The 5744-nt window shown below is 42.6% G+C and overlaps 1 long non-coding RNA gene across 1 annotated transcript; it reads left to right on the top strand.

Moving 5' to 3' along the window:
- Window positions 1-4213, top strand: LOC119876825. Its single transcript, XR_005367242.1, has 2 exons — window positions 1-3621; window positions 3858-4213. It is a non-coding gene; the product is annotated as an uncharacterized LOC119876825 (long non-coding RNA).
- Window positions 4214-5744: the final 1531 nt, after the last annotated feature.

Here is a 5744-nt window from a genome sequence, read left to right as displayed (position 1 = left end):
GATCCCGGGTCTCCAGGATCGCGCCCTGGGCCAAAGGCAGGCGCTAAACCGCTGCACCACCCAGGGATCCCAAGTGCCAGCTTTTTAAAAAATGAAACACTAACACATCCTTAAAAAAATGAAGTGGAGGGTCAGTGAGAGAAGTAGTTAGGGGATAGCTAAGCTGAGTGATGTAGTCCCCTTCCACGCTCAGGGGCCATGCCCGCTGACTTCTGCTTCTTTAGCTCAGACAGGAGGAAATTGCCTTTTCTTCCTTTTTTTTTTTGGTGAACATTCTCATTCTCAAAAAATTCATAAAGTCATGAGCAGATAACTCCTTATCTTTTTTTTTTTTTTTTCTTTTTTAATGAGCATTGGATTTCTTGAGTGAGGATATGTGGTGGAGGTAAAGGGCTGGCTCCTCTCTGCTTAGGCTTGTAAGGGGCACAGAAACAACTTCAGGCTCCAGGGTGAGGATGGGGGGTCTGGGAAAGCTGAGTAGTAGGAGGTTGTAACATTCCAAAGGGAGCTAATTTCCTCCAGCCCCATTACTTGAAGTAGTAAGTCAAATTTGTCAAAACTGGCCCTAAACTGACCTTTAGACCAATCGGAGAAATAGGAAGAAAGACTTGAAGGGTTGAGGCTAGACTGAAAAGTTGCACAGGAGAGGTACCCAGGTTTGGATAGCTTCTCATTAGTGGAAGGTAGGGGAATATTGCTATTAAATTTTAAGGATTGTACTTCATTTTTCATAGTTTAAAAAAAAAAAAAAAGATCATTCTGGCCATTGCAGACACATAGTAAAGCATGAGTGAGGATTATGTAATCATTCTAGTGTGTAATCACTAGAATCACTCAGGAGAGTGATTACTGCTCTGCATTTATAAAACATCTTAGGGAGAAAAATATTTTTGGAAACAGTATTATTTTAGACACGAAGAAGTTTGTTAGGCATTTTAATGTAATAGAAGTAGCTAAGGATGGTGGAGCAGGGCTTTATTTACAACATTGCTTTGGACAAACCCAGCCAGCCCCCTGAAGCTGTGTGCCCTGGCTTCTTGGGAACCTGGAGGTGAATCTTCGCTATAACTACCAGTCTCTGGGCCTCCTCCTCTGGGCCTCTTGCAGGCCGAGGTGGCCTGCAAGTGCCTTTCTCAGCAGGAAGTGTGCAGAATCAGATCAATGCTCTAGGATGCAGGCCGTGGCAGGGCACGTGGTCACCCTTGCCTTTAGGGACACAGTCTTTCGGGGTGGGGAAGTTCTTTAGGTCTGGCCCCTTGACACAGACTTCCTACCTGGTTATGCTGGTGCTTGCTAAGGTATTTTTAAGACAACCAAGACCCCCTTGAGAATTACGCAGTCCCCGGCTAGAGCGTCTGATGGAAAGAGCAGTTAGCATTTTTTATAGAAATGCCCACTAGCCATCTTTGATATTGTCTCATCAGAGGTTCCTTTGTGACTACTCTAGGAAAGTGAGGGGTTTTTCCAGAATAAATCCTCCAGCAGAGTCCTGGATAGTCTTTGCACCACTCCCTAATCACGCTCAATGCTCATGCTCAGTGCCGATGAATGTTTGCTGTCAAGTTGTTTCGATGTGTTTCCCGTCTTCCCTATCGGGGAGCTGTAGTTGCTTAGTATCACAGTTCTGAGGAGTGTAACCCCACTGGATTACCGCAGTTGAAAGAACCCAGCTACTACTGCTCTTCATGAATGTGCTCAGATAAAAATGTCTTTGCATATTTAAACCGGGAAAATTATTAATTCAGATGACTGATGCTCACATATTGTGTCCTTGTATTCACATTGTGAACAGACATTTTACTAATTGAGGTTTAGTACTCTTGATGAGAACGCTCAGGTTTGAAAAAGACTGGTCTCACCAACATCTATGGCAGTGTGGTAAAAAAAAATGTATAAACTCTTGTTTCACTAATTTGATGTATGTTGTGATCTAAGGAAAAGAGATGAAGTCTATCTGAAGGGCTTGTGGGGTGGGGGGGGAAGGGATTGCTTAAGCAGATAGTGCAGTGAACGTGGGACAAGAAGTCTCTAAGACGAGAAGGTATTTTCATGCATCATGGAAGCATTCTTCTACCACGGGTGATTGTGCTAACTATAAATCATCGGTATCTATACATTAAGGCAGGTTCTCTCAATTAGGCAACATTTGGTTAGTCAAGTCCAAGTTATTGTTTGTACTTGAAAGTAATAAAGCTGCATTTCCTTAAAAATAACTTTTGTAGTAACTTCTCACCTTCTTTCCCCCAACAAATTCGGATGGATCTTTGCGAGAGCAATTGCATTTTAGAATGTGTTTTTAGAAATGAAACTGCCTCTTGTGTCATCTGAAGTGGCTTGTGCGTTTACTGTTTTTGCATGTTCTAGATTGTAACCCCAACATTGCAGCGGTTTTTGAATGAGATCCAAGAGGAAAACAGTACATTGAAAAGTCAAATGCAAGGAAGGAATTTGGGCGACCTTCATGAGTAGATTGGGGGGGTGTGTGTTGTACCATTAATGCAGCTTCCAGATCTTGGGATTGTCTTCCTTCCTCCGCTACTCAGCCCATCCCCTAGTTGGTTCATTCTTTTTAACTTGAAAGTGTAGGACTCCTTGTCGTTCACCAAACGTGGTCCTGTACCTTTGATCCCCAGCAGCACTGTCCTAGGGCAGAATGTCACTTCTGTTACACAGGAGTGAATCGAGGCTGGGTAAGTGGCTGATTGCTTGGAGCAGTAGTGAGTGGTGGGGAGGAGGCTGGGGCCCAGAGTGTTAGCCTTCACAGACCCAGATCCTAGATTCCCCCCCTTTCCCTCCCCCTTTGCCCTTGTGTGGGCCTCCGAAGCTGTTGGCACTCTGCGTCCGGGGCATCTCGCCAACCACTTCTTTGAGCACATGGCTTCCCTGTTGAAACAACCTCGCTGACTTTCTATTACCAGCAGGGTGTGTCTAGCCTAGATTGTTTTTTTTTTTTTTTAGCCTAGATTTATTAAGCTATCCATAATGGAGTCCCAATCATCTCTCCAAACGGTTCTTGCTCTTTTCCTGACTGCACTTTGGTCTTCTCCCATCCGCCTGGAAAAGCCCCCGTGATCCTTTCTCCCACTCCCAGAGTCAGCCTTTAGGATCCCACTGGCCTCCCACTGTCTTCAGAGCCTCAGCTGGCCACCCTCCCTGACTCAGCCTGACTCCACCTTTTTGCCTAGGGTAGTGAGTTGGGCAATCTTGTTGGCAGTTCATCACGTTGTACCTTTTGCAGTTGGCAAGCCATTAACTTTCACCCTTGATCCATAACATTTTTCAAAATTCTGCCCAGCAACACTGTTTATAGGTTGAATTATTACGTGAGACTCGGTGCTTGGGAAGATATTTTAATAAGCTCCGCGGATCTTAGGGGCTACATTAACTGGAAGAAACATAACTTTTGAGAGTATCGGTGCATGGAAGCAAAAGAAAGGCCAGTGACACACAGCCCTTGCTCTTAGACTGCCCTGTTGTGCCAGAGCCTATAAACATCTAAGTTGTTCTGAGAACATTTGGGCGGAATGTTTGATGATCATTCCGTGATTAGACATGGGTAGTCCTTGCCAGCGGGATGTTCCTGTCCTTTGCATTTGAACCACATGTTCTGCTCTCATTGTGGTAAAGATAATGTAACAGTAAGACATTTATGGAGAAAATTCCCCAGAGCTCCTATATCATAATTTTTAATGGTCTCTTCTAATCCTTAGGCACATAAGTATAGATTTATATGATTACAAATCATTGCATTTTATTGTAAAAAATGTGCTTTAAGTATTTTCAGTTACCTTAGTACTTTGTAGTATTCTTTTATTATTATGATTTGATAACCCATTCCTCTTTTGGTGGATAATTAGGTAGCTTCCAGTTTTGCTTCTAGACAATGCTACAGAGAACTTCTCTGTGCATATTTTCTTAGAACAAACTCCTGGTAGAAGACGCATCGGTAAAAGCAAAGAATTCTTTCTGAACATTTTTTGTCATGGGGAAGAGTGCATAAAGCACCCAGTTCATTGAACAGTTAGAGTGAACACCCGTCTAAGGACTGTCAAAATCAAGAAAGATCATTTCTGGCTCCCCAGAGACCTCCTCTGTGTCAAGGAAGGAACATTTCATGACTTTTGCATCATATTTCTCCTACGGCCTTCCAAATGAGTTAAAGGGATTTATGTTGTCACCTTGCTGGATTAAATAACAATGTTTCACATCATCAGCTTTGAGTGTTTTTTTTTTTAATTAACTATGAGATACATTTATTATTATATATCCATCAGTGTGGCTTTTTAATACCACTTGAAACATGCTTATCAGTTTTCCAGAGCTGCTTATTTGATACACATTACTGCAAAGCCATTAGAAATTACTTAGGTATTTGGTTAAAAAATAAGCAATAAATCATACTGTCCATGTGAATCAACTCTTGTTGGACAAAGAATTTAACAGTATTTATCTGCTAATTCCTACGTTAACTGGAAAGCATCACAGAGGTATTGCCATAATTATATTTTATATTGACGTAACCTACATAGTTTGTAGGATTTTATAGAGTCATTTTTGTAGCAATTAGTTTAATGGGAAGGTTGGTTACTTTAATTATGTTTACCAATTTAGTAGGTATAAGGGCATCATAAGGTTGCTTTAATTGACATTTTTTGTCTTTATATGAAGACAGGAAACAGATTTTTTTACGTGTGATTGTATTTGAATTCTGTCTGCATCTTTCACCCTTTTATTATACTTTCAAATATTTACTTGGGAAACATTTGAGATGAATTAAGGTCAGAAATAAAATTTCATTAATCTAGGCATAACTAACTTAGAAATAATAATTAAAGCAAACCTATCAACAATTACTATTAACATCCCAGTGGTTAATGTGATAGGCCACAAATAGACATTCTCTCTTAAAGTAGGTGTGGTAAGACCCAGACCTGCTGAAGAGAGCTGATCAGTGCTGGATATAAAGTAGAGCTGTGTTTTTAATTTAATATTTTCCTAATGCAGGTGTATCACAAGTGATCAGTAGTATTTCGAGGAAAATATGGACAATCCTGAACCAAGTTTTTCTTCCAGAATTAACCATGTTTAAACCCAAGAGGCAACCAAGTGCAGATACTAGTGTTTTATTTTTGCTCCTGCAGAGCCCGGGAGGAGGTGGTCTGGTGTGCTTCTGTATCTCAAGCCTTGGGTTCAGAGACGATTTTTCCTCTGAGAGTTTTAGGAAAGCAGACATTCCTGAGTTTGGTAGTTCAGCAGATTTAGCCGCATAAGGCAACTCTTGAGCTATTTGATCATCAGGCTTTAAGGGCCCAACGCTCGAACTCTGAGGCAGGATCAGAAAAACAAACACTCATGAAGGCCGCATGTCAGGAAGAAAAAAATGGAGAGGTAGGAGTAACAAACGGAGCATTATTTTCATTTCTCTTTCCTGCCACCCCCTACGAGACTCTGTCTGGAGAACAGGAAGTCTGTCATTCACTGTGCTCTTAAGACTGGTGCAAAGTAAGCTGCACGCGGGGTGCCTGGGCCCATGGGTGAGTGCGCTTGGGGCTTTGGGTTGGTCTGCAGGGACTTCCTCTCGCTGAAAGCTCTCAACCTGCGCGCCTTCCAGCATCAGAATTACCTGGGACTTGTTGGAAATGCAAATGACTGGGCCCCACCCCGAGGCGAGCGGCTCCAGCTCAGGCCCCCTGGCGGTGACGGTGCGGCCCCTGGAGCTGGAGAACCGCCGCCAGCTGGCCTGT

This window comes from Canis lupus, chromosome 11 (assembly GCF_011100685.1).
Source record: "Canis lupus familiaris isolate Mischka breed German Shepherd chromosome 11, alternate assembly UU_Cfam_GSD_1.0, whole genome shotgun sequence".
Classification (NCBI taxonomy): domain Eukaryota; kingdom Metazoa; phylum Chordata; class Mammalia; order Carnivora; family Canidae; genus Canis; species Canis lupus.
This window is presented reverse-complemented; position numbering and strand designations above follow the sequence as displayed.